At 42.7% G+C, this 21,264-nt stretch overlaps 1 protein-coding gene across 2 annotated transcripts in view; it reads left to right on the top strand.

The window, feature by feature from the left end:
- Nucleotides 1-21,264, top strand: part of slc6a9 (solute carrier family 6 member 9) — a 222,373-nt gene that overhangs the window by 130,626 nt on the left and 70,483 nt on the right. The gene's annotated exons all lie outside the window — the stretch shown is intronic.

The raw sequence follows: 21,264 nt of genomic DNA, 5'->3' as shown, positions 1-21,264 counted from the left end.
GAAGCAGGAAAAATGGCCAAGCATAAGGATCTGAGTGACTTTGACAAGGGCCAAATTGTGATGGCTAGATGACTGGGTCTGAGCACCTCCAAAATGGCACATCTTGTGGGGTGTTCCTGGTATGCAGTGTTTGGTACCTACCAAAAGTGGTCCAAGGAAGGACAACCGGTGAACCGGTAACAGGGTCATGGGTGTCAAGGGCTCATCGATTGGCATGGGGAACAAAGACCCCATATGGTCCAATCCCACAGAAGAGTTGCTGTAGCACAAATTGCTGAAAAAACTAATGCTGGCTAAAACAGAAAGGTCTCAGCATTAACTTTTTCAGCAGTTTGTGCTACAGTAGCTCTTCTGTGGGATTGGACCACAGATCTACCTGTAATCAGTGTTATTCACGTCACCTGTCAGTGGTCATAATGTATGTTAATTGGTGTATGTGCTTGCAAAGGACATGTGTTTAGACTGGGTCCTTCTGAAACATTGTACATGTGCACATACTTGTGGAGCAGGGCAGATGATCCCAGCTTGGATCTTTCATTCTTCGTCATTCTCTGTCTCTCTACCTGTAACTCAGTGCATTTTTAAAACAACTCGACTGGATGAAAAATGATGGTTCCAGTGATTGAACAAAATATATTGAATCTAAGGATAGACATTGATGTGACTTGAGTAAACAGACTACTTTATCAAGTAGGCATTATAAAAAATAAATAATATGAGTGGAACTGACTATGTAATACATTCAGGTCACGTATTTCTATGCAGGCGTTTAAAAGTAACATGCTCGTCAATAATAGTTCTGCTTCTGTTTATTTAAGACGAAAGGTGAGGTCTGTATACTCCTCAGCTATTTGTATCAGCTGCATTTGAAACTGTCTTGGGATTAGACGTAAAACCTTGACGTCCAAATGTAGCTGAGGTTGTGGTGCCTTGTAAGTAGTAATTTGGGAAGCTGTAATGTGTAATTTCCTACCTTCGTACGTTTGACGTGCAAAGTGGGAGAAAAACATGGATGCCTCCGTGAAGGCGTGTCTTTTGTTTGCTCTGTCAGAGCACATGAAGCTAATAAAAGGTTACTTTAACTGCACTTTGAAAGTTACACTGTGTTCCAAATTATTATGCAACAAGTGTTTGAGTGGTAAGGTAAGATATTTTTTGTTTGTCAGTTAAACTCATGAATGGTAATGTGCATCAGGGGCCGCATTACAGAAAGTTCCTAACTTGAGAATCTCATCTTATCTGTCTAGTTCCTGTGGCAACGGCACTTTAGGATCATATTTAGGAAAAGGCTATTACAGAACAGCCGTTCCTAACTCTGTTGTCCTATCCTATCTCAAGTTAAGAAAAGTGTATTACAGAAGCATCCTAACTTCTAAAAAAACTAAAAAATTCTTAAATACCCGTCCTAACTTTAGGATATCCCCACCGCTGTCCTAACTGTCATTTTTACTGTATAAATCAGCTAGTAGTCTACTATTAGACAGAATGGCAGGTATTTTGCTTTTGAGGCGACAACAACAACGTAACCGGAATTTGTTCATAGTTTACGGGGCTGACAAGACCCAAGACGCGCGTCTCCGCGGGCGTTAACGGAGTTGCTGAGGCCGAACCACCTCCCGTTTTCCTTTGCTCCTTCCCAACCATGACAGCCTTTTTTTTGGTTTGGCTAGTTAGGGTGCTGACTTTTTTTTTTAACTGCCTCGGCGTCCCGGTGCACACCAGACACCGCTGACACGGCACTGGCTATCCTCTGCCATTCCCTTTCCTTAGATTCTTTAGTTAACGAAGAACTAAATCTCCCAAACAATATATCCTTGGACCCCTCCACTAACGCTACTAACGTTTCAATTTCATCCGGTTTAAAATTTAAAGCCCATCGTTGTTTGTCCATACTGTTTACGTCTCTTGCTGTCTCATGTCAAGTCGTCACTTGTAGCAGGGTATTGTTTCTGTTGTAGCAGCTAGCCAGAGATCACTGGACGTTACTTCACGAGACACAGTGTAGCTTTCGTTGCTAGGTAACAGACATTAAAGGCGATCATAGATGTTTCGATCGGTTATTTAGGAATCCTAACTCGAGATAAGATAAGAATCCTAAATGAAGTTAGGATTTGCTTCTGTAATACCAAACTGAAAAGAATCCTATCTCACAGCTGTCCCATCTTAACTTTTGACTTAAGATAGGAACTTTCTGTAATGCCGTCCCAGGGCTCTGTATATCACTGAAACCAATTGAAGACACCTGTGCTAATTAGTTTGGCAGGTGAGTCCAATTAAAGGGGAAACTACTAAAGAAGGTTGTCCCACATTATTAAGCAGGCTACCATTTTCAACCAAAATGGGCAAGAAAAAGGACCTGTCGGCTGCTGAAAAGCAACAAATAGTTGAATGTTTGGGTCAAGGCATGGCAACAATCAAAATTGCCAAGAGACTTCATCGCGATCATTGCACTATCAAGAAGTATGTAGCTGATTCAGAGCACACACGTGTGCGTGCTGATAATGGAAAATCCAGGACTCTTTCCTACAGGCAAATACATTGGATCAAAAGAGCAGCTGTAAAAATGCCGTCATAGCAGCAGACAAGTTTTGGGCAATTCCATGTAAATGTCAACCTCACCATGCAAAAATAAAGCAACATGTAATACATCAAAACCACTCCCAGAGATATCACCTAGGCCTGTATTTTACAGATGTGAATAAGTTGAACCAATTTGTAACCAACCTAATATGTCACTGTCAGTCTTTCTTTCTTATAATGTAAAACCCAAGCTAAAATCAACTTTGATCATGTACAATTCTATATTATTGCCACAAGCCACAGAAATGTATGCTAAAATCCACAAAACAATAGCCATCCTAAATATTATTTAAGAACTTTGATAGTTTTAGCTGATATTTAGAGAGTTTTTCAAAGGGTTGTGGTGGTTAAATTGCTGATTCTAAACATATGCCATGTCTATTTCAGACGCGTCACATCCATAACGGAATTTCGTCACATCCATAACGCTGACTTTTCCTTCCGAAACTCTGCATGAAATACAAAATATTTTAAACAAAGATTTTTTAATATTCACCTTGGACCCCTCTATCAAATGGATATCTCCATTTCGACATTAGGTTTACAATTTCACAGAGTTTGATAAAAATGTACAGTCACCCAAGAAAAGTGATACTTTTTCTGTCACATCCATAACGCATCTTTTATTGGCATTTTCTGGCATGCCCTAGATGTACTATGGGAATTGTTCTTGTTCTATCACTTCTCCAGTATGGTACAGCCTTAAAATATGCAACACCTGTTTAAATACTGGGAGACAATAAAACATGCACTGGGTCATTTGTTGCCATTTTGAGTTCAAGTGTCACGTCCATAACGCTGGAATTGCTCTTTTTGAAGCTGCTGGTGCCTCCAACGTGCCCCGAACAAGATGATGCAGGGTCCTCCAGGGGTTTGCAGCGGTGCGTAAGCCATCGTTTCGACCTCCCCTATCCATTGGACACAAGCAGAAATGGCTCCAGTGGGCCAGGCAATACATGAAGACTGACTTCAAAACTGTTCTGTTCACCGATGAATGTCGTGCAACCCTCGATGGTCCAGATGGATGGAGTGGTGGATGGTTGGTTGACGGCCACCTCATGCAAACAAGGCTACAGCGCCAACAAGGAGGTGGTGGAGTGATGTTTTGGGCTGGAATCATGGGGAGAGAGATTGTCGGCCCTTTTAGGATCCCTGATGGTGTGAAGATGACATCCATAACGTATGTGGAGTTCCTCAAAGAGCACTTCCTGCCATGGTTCAAAAGGAAGAATCGTGCTTTTTGAAACAAGATCGTTTTCATGCATGATAATGCACCATGTCATGCTGCAAAGAATACATCTGCATCTCTGGCTGCAATGGGCATCAAAGGAGACAAACTTATGGTGTGGCCCCCATCCTCCCCTGACCTCAACCCTATTGAGAACCTTTGGAGCATCATCAAGAGAAGTGTTTATGATGGTGGGAGGCAGTTCACGTCTCAGCAACAGCTCTGGGAGGCTATTCTGTCCTCATGCAAGGCAGTTCCAGCAGATACTATCCAAAAACTGACAAATTCAATGGATGGAAGACTTGAGAAGGTCCTTTTCAACAAGGGGTCCTGTGTTCAGATGTGATTTCACTTGTGATAATGTTTTGATTTAAATAGTGTTTGATTTCAGTTAGTCATGACCTGCTAATGTTTCTAATTTCACACATGACCATTTTTTGTTCTTTATGACAATAAAATGTTTGGAAACTCAATTGTGCGTAATAATTTGGAACATGCATTTTGGGTGCATTTGTGTTTTTTATTTCTTAAAAATTTACTGTCATCATTGGGAGGTTCGTTCAAAAACATTTGAATTGTACTCTAATGGTTGATGACTGGAAAATCATGATGACTGCCATTAATATAGATAATTTAGGAAAATCTGAGAAAATATGATTTGCATAATAATTTGGAACAGTGTACAGACCTGAGTGGGTATTGGTTCTGTTCTACTATTTTAGTGAACTTCAAACATTCATGCAACAATTTGAACTGAAATTAGAGTACGCAATAACAGAAGACAATACCGAGTAGCTTAGCAACAAGCTAGCTGGCTAACATTTGTGATACCTTGAATGTTGATGATTACCTTCTTAAAACAGCATTTAGTATGGCAAATGTTATACATTTAACCAAGTAGTGTGTTAAAATTAACTGATCTAAAGCCAATACTCTTATAAACTAATTTAAAAGTCGAGAAAGGGGAGTTTACATTGTTCAGTGTGCGCTGCTATGTTGATTTGATGTTGCTCTGTAATCAGGGAAGAAACTGGTATTTGAGAAGACACATTAAAACGTCAAGTTGAGGAGGTGTTTTTAGTGGTTTTTACTGGTTGTAGGCAGGGAATTACAAGTCACAACTTTACCTCAAATGCAGCATATATCCAGTACTAGAAAAGAACAAATACTACTGTAATACTCCCATAAAGCTGACTGTTAAACTATGTGCATTATGACCTATCACACATCCCATCAGGGGAGGCGCTTATGGGAATGCACCAGGCAGGATATGTCTAATGCTGTGTTCACACTTATACTGGTACGAAAGTGGTATAACTGTATCGATACAAAGTATACCGGTACAGTTTAGTGCATCTGTCCACACTAGCGAGAAATGTTTGCAGTTTTCTTTCACGGTAGTTGAAATGCGCGTGCGCAAAATGTTTCCGTGGTTACCGAGTAACTTCCTTCCGAGAATATATAGCATCTGTTATTTCGAGATCTTGAGAAAACAAAACCGTTATTTCATGATCTCAGCTGGATCACTGTATCTCCGTCGGTAGAGATGAAGCCGGGCCAGTCTTCTGCGGAGGTGCCGCGGACTAATTTTGAAATTATCCCTTATTAAAAGGTTTAATGCAATCTCTCCCTGTGTCAACCCCTGATCAAAATATTGCCTTATTAGGTGATCGATTATTCCAGACATTCTAATGACCAGAGTTGCATCTATACAGAATGAGAAATAGCCCCAAAGTCAGCATATCACAAGTCTCTTGGCACACCTGAATGAACCATTTCTCAGCTGTTTACTCGAGATCATGAAATAATTGTTTTGTTTTCTCGAGATCTTGAAATAACGGTTTTGTTTTCTCGAGATCTCGAGTTAGTTGTGTTGTTTTCTCGAGATCCTGAATTAATTATGTCGTTATCTCGGGATAACAAGGTGAATAAAAAAAAGGATTATATGAAGGGCCTCTCTCGGCTTCCGTACGGATGAAACGTGTGTGCGCTTTTTGTTGTCAATGTACAGTCTGTATTTCTGGTGGTCATTTATTCAGTCAAATCGTATAAAACGCGCGAGGCAGTTGAGAAAGAAACAAAGAAAACGAATCTCTGTTCTTCACTATTTTATTCAGTGAAGACATCGATTGAGGTGTGTGACTTTGCGCATTATATTTGTATCGATACAGAGCCGCTTCATCTGTCCGCACTACAGCGAAGCGCTACAGTACCGGTACTGTACCGGTACGAAACCCACAAATGTATGGTACAGTTATACCGCTACAGTACCGGTATTGAGGTATTTCACCTGACGTCACAGGGTCACGTGACGCCCCGGTGTCCGCCATTTTGAATGTCAAGCTAGCTAATGTCAACAACAGTAGCTGGTATGTTACTGTAGCAATGTTTACGTTCAGTCATTTGGATGACTGTTAAAACCTTTCAGTCTCAAGTTTTTCCTTTACTGGATTTACTAGTTTACTGAGCTAGCGCATGCCGGCAGAGGCTAGCGGCCGCCGGCAGAGGCTAGCGCGCGCCGGCAGAGGCTAGCGCGCTAGCTCCCAGCTTGGCCGAGTGCGCTAGCTCAGTAAACTAGTAAATCCAGTAAAGGAAAAACTTGAGACTGAAAGGTTTTAACAGTCATCCAAATGACTGAACGTAAACATTGCTACAGTAACATACTAGCTACTGTTGTTGTTGACATTAGCTAGTGCTAACAGCTAGCTGCTAGTACACTGCTACAACTACACCGACCCTAATAATACAGTTCTTGGTCATTGCCTGGTAACAGCAAATTTATAACGGGCAATGTCTCGCCCTGTAAATGCCCTACGTCGCTGGATAGTGAAGGTGTTTTCTGCATCTCGCGACTTTTTCTTTTATGTTTTTCGTTTGTCGCCTTCCTCGCATTCAAACTGATTTGAGCCGTGCCGTCCAAAGTGGCAGCATCACATGACTTGGTCACGTGGGTGAAATACCTCAATAGTTGCTAGTGTGGACAGGTGCTGCGGTACGAAAGTAGTTTCATATCGGTACAAAATCCCTAGTGTGGACAGGGTATTAGGTTGATTCCTCACAGAGAGCTTTTAAAAGGCCTGGGAAGTAAATGACTACCATGAAATGCAATATTACCTTGCATTAGGCTAACTAATATCAGTGTGAGCCCCCACTTTGAGATACCCCTCAAAGAAAGATTTCAAACTTTAACTTGTAGGCTAATTAGCCTACAACGTATTGTAAATAATGCGTAGTAACACTATGTTAAACTGCAAATATTATATGGCACTGTAATCTAAAATAAACAGCAATTAAACTAATTACCCGTTGGCATCTTGTTCAACTGAAACCAAAACCCAAAGGCAGGAATTATCTTTTAAATGAAAAGATTGGCATTTATTTACCAAAATCTACCAAGAACATTCATGAAATCAGGCATTTCATACCACTAAACAAAAAAAAAAAAGAAGCGGAACCACCCGGGATTTCAAACACACACAGTCTGTGGTAGCTACCATTTCGTTGGCGTGCATTGGAGCTCATGAGAACACAGACAGGAATGGCCTTTCATCATTACTCACCTAGCCGTTGATACCTAAACTCCATATCAAACAAAATAATTAGTTTTTCTTTTGTTTCAGACATGTAAAAGCTTTTTTACCTTTACCTGACATGTTTCGACGGTGTAACTTCCGTCTTCATCAGAGGGTCACCCGGATGTTGGTGTGTGACGTGCCTTTATAATCAGCTGATGTTATGGAGGCGTGACCTTCCTGCCAATATTGACAGGTCGGTCACGCCTCCCGCTGTCAGTGTTGCCCCCTCAGGACGGCGCTCCAGGTGTGGGGGGGCGTACATTATTACTGAGAGATACGTTCTCAAACAGTCCCATATGTAAACAAAAAGTAAAAATGTATAACAACTAAATCATTAGATATTTCATAAAGATAATTTACTATCATGGCTTAACTGATTTTCCTTCCAGCGAACTTTTTTCTTTTTCTCCTCAGTTTTTTTAAAACAACTCTTCAGCTCCCTCCCATCTAGCTCGCGAACATTCTAAACAAGACATAAGTTTCAAAATAAAAGCCCTTATTAAATTCAGTGCAAGAGTATCATAGAGAACACATAGAATTAAATCACAGGTAAGTATTCTTCAAACACACAAACACATTTATGTCATTCTGAACACTGTAATAGAAATAAGCCTATTTCGCAGGGGTGTTACACTTCCCCCCACTAAAACCGGCATGTCCCCATGACGAATGTAGAAAGAACTATTTGCTACATTGTATAGGCCTGCAAACTGTTAAATTAATACAGTAACCCAAATACACTCAAACTTCTCCCAGGAGCTCACTTTTTCCTGAACCCACCCACTTAAATAGGGTACTAACATATCTAACACTAGGCCTCAGGGTAATCTCAACAGATTTGTTACACAACTGCACTGGTGTAATGGAATGTGAGGTTGCAAAGGTAGGCTGCCCTGGTGAGTCATAGGTCAGTCTTTCAGGGGCCCTTCTCACTCTCTGTGGATGTACTGATGGTGGCGTCATCTCTGATGCCGAGGTGTTGTGTTCTGATCTATCAGCCTCATGTCCTTGTCTCTCATCCAATCTGTCCATTTCACGCTCTTGTCCAGTGTCCTCTGATCTTTCTTGTTCCTGAGTGGAATTCACAGGTAAGTCTGGTTCATGAGGTGAGAGTTCTGAGTCATGGGTCTCTTCAGGCCCTTCTGTGTCAAAATCTAGGCCAAAAGGTTCAATCTGCTCACGCATGTCCTCATATTGCACCGCTACTAATGGGGAGTGTGGATAGGGGTAGATACCCAGCTCCTCATCTTCTGATGCAGAATCTGATTCCCTAGCATAACTGTCTGAAAGAGTCTCTTCTACAGCCTCAGTAGCAGGTGTGGTCCTGGCATTAAGCCTTTTACTGTTTCTTCTCCTGGGTTTCAGTGTCTCTGAGGCAGTCTCTGGTCTCAGCCTCACTTCCTGTCCAAGTGGCAGCAGCAGGTTACGATGAAGAATCTTTTCAGGGCCAACTGCATCTACGGGCTTCAGCCTAAACACAGGCAGTCCGGGCATCTGGCCTAGGACAATATACGGCGTTGAACTCCAGCGATTTGCAATCTTATGCTTTCCCTGCAGGCCAACATTCTGTATTAACACCCGGTCACCAGGTGCCAGGGGACAGTATCGGACTCTCTGAACTTCTGTGGGAGCAGTAGCTGCTGGCATAATGGCTTGTTGGGTAGCTTAGAGACTCTGTAAAGGACTGAATCTTTCAACTGCAGCTTTTCCCACTCCTTTAGTAACAGTGAGACATCCTTATGCTTTTTTGGTCAGCACTCTTCAGGTCTTTTTGGGCAATCACTTTCAACACTTTCCCTATGCATGGGTCTGTGCATTGTGACTGGGCAATCTCAGCTGAACTCAGCCTGGGCAGATGATGAGTGCTTACACTGGACACGTTGCAATAGGCCCTAGGTATGGCTTGTTTGGATGCCCCCAGCAGGTCAATGGCTCTGGATAACGGTGAGTATCTGGGACTGCAGAAATGGGACACCTGACACATGGCTTTGACACTTGCAGTGCAAATAATGTCCCACTTATCACCAGGAGGACAACGCGGACGCTGTGACAATGCATCCACATCTATGTTCTGATTACCCGGTTGATACTTTAAGCTGAAGTCGTATGTTGACAGCACTGCCAGCCAACGATGTGCCGCTGTGTCTAATTTGGCTGTAGTGAGGATGTATGTTAGTGGATTATTATCTGTGTGCACTTCAAACTTCACCCCATAGAGGTAATCATGCAGCTTCTCAGTGACAGCCCACTTTAGAGCCAAGAACTCCAGCTTGTGTGTAGGATAATTCTTCTCAGCTGGAGAGAGACTCCTGCTGACAAATGCAATGGGACATAGACCGCTTCCTTGATCTTGATAGAGCACACCACCCAACCCCTCTCGGCTGGCATCAACATGAAGAGTGTAGGGCAGCTGTGGGTCAGCGAAGGCCAGTATAGGTGCTTCTGTGAGTCTTTGCTTGAGCATCTCAAAAGCTGTCTCGCACTTGGAGTCCCACCTAGGGCCAAAAGGTTCAGAGGGATGGAAAAACTTCTTTACCTCCTCATTTGCCCTGGGCGGTTTAGCACCTTTGCCTTCTCCAGACTTGTGTCCTGACTTGCCTGTCATGATACAGCCCTTTAACAACTGGTTGAGTGGGTAGCTGACTCAGGAGTAGTCTTTCACAAAGCGTCTGTAATATCCACTAAACCCCAAGAAAGAGCGGAGATCAGATATGTTCTTTGGCGGTGGCCAAGACTTCACAGCCTCCACTTTTGAGGGGTCTGTAGAGATGTCATCTCTTGACACAGTGTGTCCCAGGTAGTTCACAGAAGTACAACAAAACTGACATTTGTCCAAAGACAGCTTCAGTCCTTCCTCTTTCAGCCTGTCCAGTACTTTCAGCAAACGATGCTCATGTTCTTCAAGCATTCTTTCCAAATATGATGAGATCATCTAAATAGACAAGCACTTCCAAGAGGTTCATGTCTCCAACTGTTCTCTCCATTGCATGCTGGAACGTAGCTGGTGCACCAGATATCCCCTGTGGCATTCTTTCAAACTGGTAGAATCCAGCTGGGCAGATGAAGGCAGTCTTTTCTTTGTCAGCTTGGTCCAGGGGGATTTGATAGTACCCGCTCCTAAGATCCAGTACACTGAACCACTGGCTACCACTCAGACAGGTAAGAGCATCTTCAATACGTGGCACTGTGTACTGGTCAGGAACTGTTCTTCTGTTTAATGTCCTGTAATCAACACACACATGTATTGCGCCATTTTTCTTGTGAACCACCACTATGGGTGAGGCATAGGGGCTTCTTGACTCTGAGATGATACCAGCTTTGAGAAGTTTGTTAAGATGGTCCCTCACATCTGCCACATCACTTGGAGGTAAACGTCTGGAGCGCTCTCTGAACGGCTTTTCATCAGTCACTCATATGGTGTGCTCTGTGCTCTTTGCGCAGCCAACCTCAAACTCACTACAGGAGAAGACCTCTTTTCTTTCCATCATTTTCATGCACAGTCGTTCTTTCCACTTTTAGGGAAGTGGGGAGTCCCCAAATTTGAACGCTGAAGGTGTCAGTTCAGCCAGGTCTGTGTAGCTTTCTTTTTCTGAGTCTCTATTCAAAACATCCACTGCAAACAGGTGTGCAATTGGCATTCTGCATTTCAGGGTTACTGCACGTGTGGACATGTTTCCCACCACAACTGTGATGCGACGGCTTTGAACAGCTGCAGCTTTCTTGAGGGTGGGCAACACCATTAGCTCACCAGGAAAAAAAAAAAAAAAACTTCTTCAGAATGTTCAACTAGGACTGTCTGTGTTGACAGAGGACCAGGAAACTTTGGGATGCCAGTGACTGTCATTGTTCCCCCAGTGGTACAGTCTGGGGCTTAGCTCCAGCGAGCCACACTGTGCCTTTTTCTGTCTCTGCAACCTTGTCAGATGACTCTTGAAATCTCTGATGAGCCTCTTTAATCTCAGGATGCACAGTCATGGTGGTCAAAAAATTCTCTCTGCTTGGAGTTTGCAGGAATCAAATAGTTGTCGCACCATAGAAGTGTTTGTCCCCACTATGATGGAAGCCTCCCCTTTTATCATCGGATCAGGACACACCAGCACAAGTGTTTCGACTGTCTCAGCTACTCCAACTACATCACTCAAGTTTCAAGCACAGGTAGCCATCATAGGGATATTCCTTGACACTGAGGCCCCATATCTCCAATCATTCAATTGGAGTCAATGGCATGTGCTTCAGATACTTGTCATAAAACAAGCAGTAAAGAAGGGTAACTTGAGACCCGCTGTCAAGTAAAGCTTTTGCATAAATGTCTTCAATTCTTACTGAGGCAACAGAGCTAGGCCCAATAAGGCCCACAGGGAGTGCAGCTTTGTGTCCTTTCAGCAGTTCACACTTTGTGGAACGTGTCATTGTTGGGACGCCAGTCCGTTCCTTTACTGGGGCCCGGAGGAGTTTCCCGACTGCCACTTCATCTTGATGAGATGCTGGTTGACTTTCCTGAGGTTCTCAGAATTTTGGCACTCTCTCTGGAAATGTCCATCTTCGTCACATTTGTAGCAAAAGACATCACCTCGGTATGGCCTCTCCTGACGTTCTGCCTGTGCTTTTGTAAACGGCTTTCTCTCTGGCTTCCTGTTAAAACCTTGTGGTGCAGTCGCTGAGGGTGAGGACACAGCAAAAGACAACGGGCACGTTACCTCAGTCTTCAGCTCTTCCACCTCTTTGGTCAGGCTTTCTATGGATGGACCTTTTTCCATAGAGACAGACCCAGGGCTAGGCTCACGCCAAGGGGACACTGCAGAGATGGTGGTACATTCAACAGGTGTAGCCATGGCAGCTGCAGAAACACAAGTGGGAGCTGGCCTCTCCTGTATCATAGCCTCCTCTTCTCTCACGTCACAGAGCAGGTCAGTGAAGGTCAGTGCAGATCAAAACTTGTATGTCAGCTTGACGAGGAGGGCAACAAAATCATGAGGCAAGGAACCTCTTGTAACCTGCTCAGTGCAGGTCTTGTCCATGTCCGCCAGACTGATTCCGCCCTTGCGAAACACTGTGTGAAGCAGTTTGTCAAGCCTAAGCAGATATGCAGACAGCCTCTCCCCTTCAAGCTGAAATGTGTTACGGAACTTGAACATGAGATCTGTAGCATTCTCTGTAGTTCCAAAGGCTGTTTCAAGAGCTGCTAAGTAATCATTGGCTGTAGCATTGGGGTTACTCATTCTCAGGCATCTGACAATTAGACATTCAGCTATTCTCTGCTTCTTCAATGAATCTGGACACTTCCACTCATCAAGCATGTGAGCCGTCTGTTCTGCCCATGCATCATATTCCTCTTCTCCAATGGGAGTCAGCTTCAGGCCAGAGAACACCCAAAGCTTGTGGCAGACTGGAGTTTCAACTGGTGCACCCTGACACTTATCAACAAGAGATGAGATGGCATTGACCAGTTGGGTGTTCAGGTCTAGTGGTGTAGCAGCAGGTGTAACCGGCTTGAATAGGTCTTGCATGTCAGCAACAGTTTTTCCCTCATGGACCAGGAATGCCTTCAGCTTTGCCTGGAAATCTTCCTTCTCCGTGGGCATTTGCATGGGCGAAGCTTCAACAGCAACACTGGCCAACCCAACCAAGGAGCTACTTCACCTTTAACACTTATCTGCTCAGCCATTTTAACAGTATCAATATCCTGTGAGATCTCAACAAGAATTAACTGGCTTCTCTCACAGGCTGCTAAACGCCGACCTCTAACTTTGGGCCTACCAAAGATCATCAAGGACATTGTACAAAATCTCATCTATAACATCTACAGGGACATTGCTAAGCACAATACCCTTTCTAGAGTCAACACCAATCTCTTCACACCACCTCATTATCTGTTCTGCCTCAATGTTGAAATTAAACTGCAATGAATACCAATAATCTATTCACTTCTGGCAATAATACAGATATAAGCTAAATTCACAGCCACACACATCACTGCCATTAGTTTACAGACACTAAAATCTTTAAACTGGAGAAAAATTACAGCATATAAACAAAATCCCAGACGAGCCTCCACGTGTAACACTCCCATAAAGCTGAATATTAAACTATGTGTATTATGACCTACGGTATCACACATCCCATCAGGGGAGGCGCTTATGGGAATGCACCAGGCAGAATATGTCTAAGGTTGATTCCTTGCAGAGAGCTTTTAAAAGGCCTGGGAAGTAATGACTACCATGAAATGCAATATTACCTTGCATTAGGCTAACTAATATCAGTGTGAGCCCCCACTTTGAGATACCCCTCAAAGAAAGATTTCAAACTTTAACTTGTAGGCTAATTAGCCTACAATGTATTGTACATAATGCGTAGTAACACTATGTTAAACTGCAAATATTATATGGCACTGTAATCTAAAATAAACAGCAATTAAACTAATTACCCGTTGGCATCTTGTTCAACTGAAACCAAAACCCAAAGGCAGGAATTATCTTTTAAATGAAAAGATTGGTATTTATTTACCAAAACCTACCAAGAACATTCGTGAAATCAGGCATTTCATACCACTAAACAAAAAAAGAAGCGGAACCACCCGGGATTTCAAACACACACAGTCTGTGGTAGCTACCATTTCGTTGGCGCGCATTGGAGCTCATGAGAACACAGACAGGAATGGCCTTTCATCATTACTCACCTAGCCATGGGTGGTAAAAAAGAGCAACTGGACTTGCTTGAAGATTCTTGAAGACGTTTCACCTCTCATCCGAAAGGCTTCTTCAGTTCTGTCTGACTAGTAGGGAGTATCAGGTATTTATCCTCTCATGGATGAAAAGCTCATCTAAGGTGTTGTTGAAATGAGCTTTTCATCCATGAGAGGATAAATACCTGATACTCCCTACTAGTCAGACAGAACTGAAGAAGCCTTTCGGATGAGAGGTGAAACGTCTTCAAGAATCTTCAAGCAAGTCCAGTTGCTCTCTTTTACCACCCACAGTTACTATGACCTGGATGACTGAGAATCTTCACAGACATACTCACCTAGCCGTTGATACCTAACCTCCATATCAAACAGCAACGTTGACCAGTGTGAAAACTCCAGTACGATCGTGCAGCACTCTGAACATCTCCCAAACGATACGATCACAGGCACTGTCCCTCACGGATCACTCCATTAAGTCCGATGTGAAGTCACTCAAACGCCACACAAAAAAAACCTCCTTCATGCGCTACGGTCAGCATAGCTAGCAGTGTCGCTAGCAGAGAGAAGCTCAACGTCCATAGCTAACTGCTAACTGAAATCCGTGAACTGGTGATGTCCTTCCTTAAAAGTTATTACTGAGAGATACGTTCTCAAACAGTCCCATATGTAAACAAAAAGTAAAAATGTATTACAACTAAATCATTAGATATTTCATAAAGATCATTTACTATCATGGCTTAACTGATTTTCCTTCCAACAAACTTTTTTCTTTTTCTCCTCAGTTTTTTTTTTAAAACAACTCTTCAGCTCCCTCCCATCTAGCTCACGAACATTCTAAACAAGACATAAGTTTCAAAATAAAAGCCCTTATTAAATTCAGTGCAAGAGTATCATAGAGAACACACAGAATTAAATCACAGGTAAGTATTCTTCAAACACACAAACACATTTATGTCATTCTGAACACTGTAATAGAAATAAGCCTATTTTGCAGGGGTGTTACACTATAAACCCTGGTGCTTGGTTCAGAATGTAGTAATTCGGATGTGGCAGGATTTCTAAGAAGACACATACAGTGGTGCTTGAAAGTTTGTGAACCCTTTAGAATTTTCTATATTTCTGCATAAATAGGACCTAAAACAACATCAGATCTTCACACAAGTCCTAAAAGTAGATAAAGAGAACCCAGTTAAACAAATGAGACAATTATATTATACTTGGTCATTTATTTATTGAGGAAAATGATCCAATATTACATATCTGTGAGTGGCAAAAGTATGTGAACCTCTAGGATTAGCAGTTAATTTGAAGGTGAAATTAGAGTCAGGTGTTTTCAATCAATGGGATGACAATCAGGTGTGAGTGGGCACCCTGTTTTATTTAAAGAACAGGGATCTATCAAAGTCTGATCTTCACAACACGTGTTTGTGGAAGTGTATCATGGCAGGAACAAAGGAGATTTCTGAGGACCTCAGAAAAAGCGTTGTTGATGCTCATCAGGCTGGAAAAGGTTACAAAACCATCTCTAAAGAGTTTGGACTCCACCAATCCACAGTCAGACAGGTTGTATACAAATGGAGAAAATTCAAGACCATTGTTACCCTCCCCAGGAGTGATCGACCAACAAAGATCACTCCAAGAGCAAGGCGTGTAATAGTCGGCGAGGTCACAAAGGACCCCAGGGTAACTTCTAAGCAACTGAAGGCCTCTCTCACATTGGCTAATGTTAATGTTCATGAGTCCACCATCAGGAGAACACTGAACAACAATGGCGTGCATGGCAAGGTTGCAAGGAGAAAGCCACTGCTCTCCAAAAAGAACACTGCTGCTCATCTGCAGTTTGCTAAAGATCACGTGGACAAGCCAGAAGGCTATTGGAAAAATGTTTTGTGGACAGATGAGACCAAAATAGAACTTCTTGGTTGAAGTGAGAAGCGTTATGTTTGGAGAAAGGAAAACACTGCATTCCAGCATAAGAACCTTATCCCATCTGTGAAACATGGTGGTGGTAGTATCATGGTTTGGGTCCGTTTTGCTGCATCTGGGCCAGGACGGCTTGCCATCATTGATGGAACAATGAATTCTGAATTATCCCAGTGAATTCTAAAGTCAAGTCAAGTTTATTTGTATAGCGCTTTTAACAATAAACATTGTCACAAAGCAGCTTTGCAGAATTTGAATGACTTAAAACATGAGCTAATTTTATCCCTAATCTATCCCCAATGAGCAAGCCTGTGGTGACGGTGGCAAGGAAAATCTCCCTCAGACGACATGAGGAAGAAACCTTGAGAGGAACCAGACTCGAAAGGGAACCCATCCTCATTTGGGCAACAACAGACAGCATGACTATTATATTAACATTTTTAACATGAAGTCAGTTTCGTTGATATTATAAATTTTTCATTGATGGAAACTTGAGTGCAAAACTGTTCATGACAACTACAGTCCTAAAGTTAGCAAGTCAATTGTAGTCCTCAGCCATAAAAGTATTACTGTAAGAGTCCAGAGCATCCTCCAAGTGTGACTTTCAACTGTCCTCATGGGGCCATCCTCCACAGGAGCGATGCGATGAGACTCCAACCAGACACAGGGCACCAGGATGGATCAAGCAGGTCCGAGGAGCAGAAGAGGTCAGCATCTCGATCCCAGGACCAACATGTAACTCAGAGGGACACATCTGGGGGGAGGGGGGAGAGAGAGGGAGAGAAAACACAGGTTGTTAGGTATGCCCAATGTCACCTGAATAAGTAGGAACAGTATACATATTGCACTGAGTACAAGCAGGGACTCCGGCACCTAACTATGACAGCATAACTAAAAGGGGAGAGCCAGAAGGTAACACAGGCATGAGGGAGCCCCAGGACATAAAGCAGTCAGCCACTACACCGTCAACAAACTCGAGTGAGCAAGCAAGTGGGGACTGACAGCATCCATACATCCCAGTTTACCAAAACACTCAATGTCCGAGGACCCTCCAGATCTACACCTTTACCTCATAAACACCATTAACAAAAGGCTTGACTAAACAGCTATGTTTTCAGCCTAGACTTAAACACTGAGACTGTGTCTGATTCCCGGACACTACTTGGAAGGCTGTTCCATAACTGTGGGGCTTTGTAAGAAAAGGCTTCGCCCCCTGATGTAGCCTTCACTATACGAGGTACCAGCAGATAGCCTGCACCTTTTGATCTAAGTAGGGATGGCGGGTCGTAGAGGACCATAAGTTCACTCAGGTACTGTGGTGCGAGACCATTCAGTGCTTTAAAGGTCAATAGTAGTACTTTATAATCAATACAAAATTTGATTGGGAGCCAATGCAGTGTGGATAAGACAGGGGTGATGTGGTCATATCTTCTCGTTCTAGTAAGGACTCTTGTTGCTGCATTTTGAACTAAAGGAAAATGTCAGGACATCTGTCCATGAACTGAATCTCAAGAGAAGGTGGGTCATGCAGCAAGACAATGATCCTAAGCACACAAGTCGTTCTACCAAAGAATGGTTAAAGAAGAATAAAGTTAATGTTTTGGAATGGCCAAGTCAAAGTCCTGACCTTAATCCAACCGAAATGTTGTGGAAGGACCTGAAGCGAGCAGTTCATGTGAGGAAACCCACCAACATCCCAGAGTTGAAGCTGTTCTGTCCTGAGGAATGGGCTAAAATTCCTCCAAGCCGGTGTGTAGGACTGATCAACAGTTACCAGAAATATTTAGTTGCAGTTATTGCTGCACAAGGGGGTCACACCAGATACTGAAAGCAACGGTTCACATACTTTTGCCACTCACAGATATGTAATATTGGATCATTTTCCTCAACAAATAAATGACCAAGTATAATATTTTTGACTCATTTGTTTAACTGGGTTCTCTTTATCTACTTTTAGGACTTGTGTGAAACTCTGATGATGTTTTAGGTCATATTTATGCAGAAATATAGAAAATTCTAAAGGGTTCACACACTTTCAAGCACCACTGTAGCATTATGAATTTCAGGTACTCCTAGGAGCTTAAATATTCTGGGGACTTCTCAAGTGTTTAATGATCTGGCACTTTGTCCATTAGTCAGCCAGTCGAGTGTGCGTCCTCCTTGTTCTCTTCTCTGGTCATATACTTTAAACAGTGCAGGTGTGCTATGTCTTCTCCAGCACACAATCAGAACTCAGTCTCCTTCTCTCTTTCTCACACACTTTCAACACGGAGAGCAGGTGTCCAGCTGTCCAGCCAAGTTTGCATGCAAGTGTATTTAGACATTAACAATGAAACTGAAGGAGTGGGTGTTGTTCATCATTGTTGGCCACTTGTCGCTTGGTTTCTTACTAAGCTTTTTTTCCAACTGCTTTTTACCAAAATTACCCATGTGTTTTGTACAAATCATGACACACAAGTAGTTTATTTACAAATGAAAAGAATTTCAAGAAGTTAAGTTAGCTCTCTCACTCATTTGATGACTATTTATTACTATATAAATTGTGAGGGACTGGCATCCCATCCAGAGCGTATTAGTCTCATGCCAAGCATTCCTGGAATAGACTTCAGATCCACCATGACTCCTACCAGAATAAAGCACTTAATGAAGATTCATGAATGAATAAATGAACTATTTACTATAGATTGTTCTGTATAGACCACTATGTAGGGGCGGCAGTCAGGGATATGTCAACCTGGGCTTTCTGGTATCTGTATTGGTCTGATACTGTACTTATTTATTTGTTCATGTATGAAAATGCTCTGATATCAACATCTGATACCAGGTGATACTATGCGACAGAAGTCTAGTGTATGATGCCGTGCAAATGAACAGATGACTCAAAATAACAACGATTTCGGTGTATTTTATGATTAATGATGGTAATAAACTATAGCATCTTCCTACAATACAAATAACCTGGAAACACATTTTAGAAAAACGGTGTTTGCTTTTAAAGGAGCTGTAGCCAGTCCACATTTCTGAAGTGTTGCAGCTGCTTCCATACTCGAGGCATTTTATCAGGCTTGTGCTGCTGTCAGCCGTTTGGCTCAGGTGCATTTTAATCTCCTTTGGGATTAGATTCAAAACTTTGATGTTTAACCAAATATAGGTAAATATATCCACTACAAGAAAAGAACAAATACTGTAAACTCTGGTGATCAGAAGAAAAAGAAACCTTTATTTGTCACATGCACACTTCAAGCACAGTGAAATTTATCCTTTGCATTTAACCCATCTGAAGCAGTGAACACACGCGCGGGGACACACACAGTCAGAGCAGTGGGCAGCCACACTAGAGCGCACGGGGAGCAGTCAGGGGTTAGGTACCTTGCTCAAGGGCACTTCAGCCCAAGGGCGCCCCACGTTAACCTAACTGCATGTCTTTGGACTGTGGGGGAAACCAGAACACCCAGAGGAAACCCGGACTGACACAGGGAGAACATGCAAACTCCACACAGAAAGGCCCCCGCTGGGCTCAAACCCAGAACCTTCTTGCTGTGAGGCGACAGTGCTAACCACTACACCACCGTGCTGCCCCTTGTATAATTGCTTGTATAACAAGCAATTGTTATACAGTACCTGTCAAAAGTTTGGGCACATCCACTCATTCATAGTATTCATTGTATTTGACTGCTCTCATATTCATCCTCCCAGGTAAATTTCAGCTGAAAGTAATCTCTGTGCATTGTGGTATGAAAGTACAGTGCGTCAGTTGTATACTGGATTTGAGGTGTGTTATGGGTGATAATAATTAACTCTTTAGGTAATAGAATTTATCCACTGACAATTTAGACAACACTACAAAATTGGCTGCACTACATAGTGAATAGGGATTGAATTCAAACACAGCAAAAGGACAACAATTCAAAATTTAGCAAATCTAACAGGAAATATAGACAACTCTCTTATATCCTGACCGCGAGTTGGCCTAGCAGTTAGTGTGTCTGCCTCTTGACTGGGAGATCGTGAGTTCTACTCGAGATTGGGTCATACAAAAGACCATCATAAAAATGGTACCTACTACCATCTGGCAAGGCACGCTGCAATATGGACGCAAGTAGGGAAGTCAAACTCTCATGGTTGCCAGAGGACTAGCCCCCTACTGTAACCCTAGCTGTATAGGCGAGAGGCTGAGGGCTATAGAAACGGAGATCGGTGCTGCACCCATACGCCTCAAAGAGCTGGTTAGTATTAGGACAGGAGACTGCCTGGGAAGACCAGATCCTGGTGTAGAAGGGACTTTTTTTGTCTCTTTTATCCTGGATCTGATCATAAGAAAAAAAAAAGTATGACGTCTCCCAGGGTTATTTCAAAAGTTGTTTAAAGAGGTAGTTAACCTCCAGGCAAATGGTAGGTGTGCAAGTTATTAGGAAATACACTTGCTGGCCACTTTAATAGGAACATGTTCTTGATTCTAAGATTCCTATTCTTGGCTGGCAGGAGTGGAACCCAATGTGGTCTTCTGCTGTTGGATGCTGAGATGTTTTTCTGCCACCATGGTTATAAAGAGTTGCTATGAGTCGCTATATCCTTCCTGGCAGCTCAAACCAATCTGGCCATTTTCCTCTGACCTCTCTTATCAGCAAGACATTTCCACCCACAGAACTGTCATTCACCCAATGTTGTTTTGTTTTTCGCACTATTCTGTGTAAAGCAAAAGAAAAAAAGAAAGCACAACTTTATTCATCACACACTTGTGAAATTTCCTCTCTGCATTTAACCCATCTGAAGCAGTGAACACACATATGCACACACACGTGAGCAATGAGCACACACACACGTACCCAGAGCAGTGGGCAGCCATGCTAACAGCGCCTGGGGAAAACTCTAGAGACTGTTGTGTGTGAAACTCCAGGAGATCAACAGTTTCTGAAATACTCAAACCAGTTCATCTAGCGCCAACAAAGGACAGAACTGTAGCAATGCAGAAATACAATGTGGTCTAAATATTTGGAACGACAAACAAAAAGAGAAAATAAACACAGACTGCATGTGCATACACAATGTTTAGAACTAGTTATTTATATAATTATCTATCAATTTATTGAGTCCCTGAATTGTGTCCTCTGTGCTCAGAAGCTTTTATGATTCTGTTCTGCTCATTTTATTTATCTTTCTGCTTTTAATGTTGACTGTTCTGCTTAAGTCGTCCGTGAGAACCTGAAAAGCCTGGACAGTTGTGTAAGCAGAACAACTGTGAGTTCCACTCCTACTGCGACTGTGGCAACACACAC

The sequence above is a fragment of the Neoarius graeffei genome, chromosome 1, assembly GCF_027579695.1.
Source record: "Neoarius graeffei isolate fNeoGra1 chromosome 1, fNeoGra1.pri, whole genome shotgun sequence".
In the NCBI taxonomy this organism is placed as follows: Eukaryota; Metazoa; Chordata; class Actinopteri; order Siluriformes; family Ariidae; genus Neoarius; species Neoarius graeffei.
The sequence above is the reverse complement of the archived record's forward strand: the minus strand, read 5'-3'. Positions and strand labels throughout refer to the sequence as shown.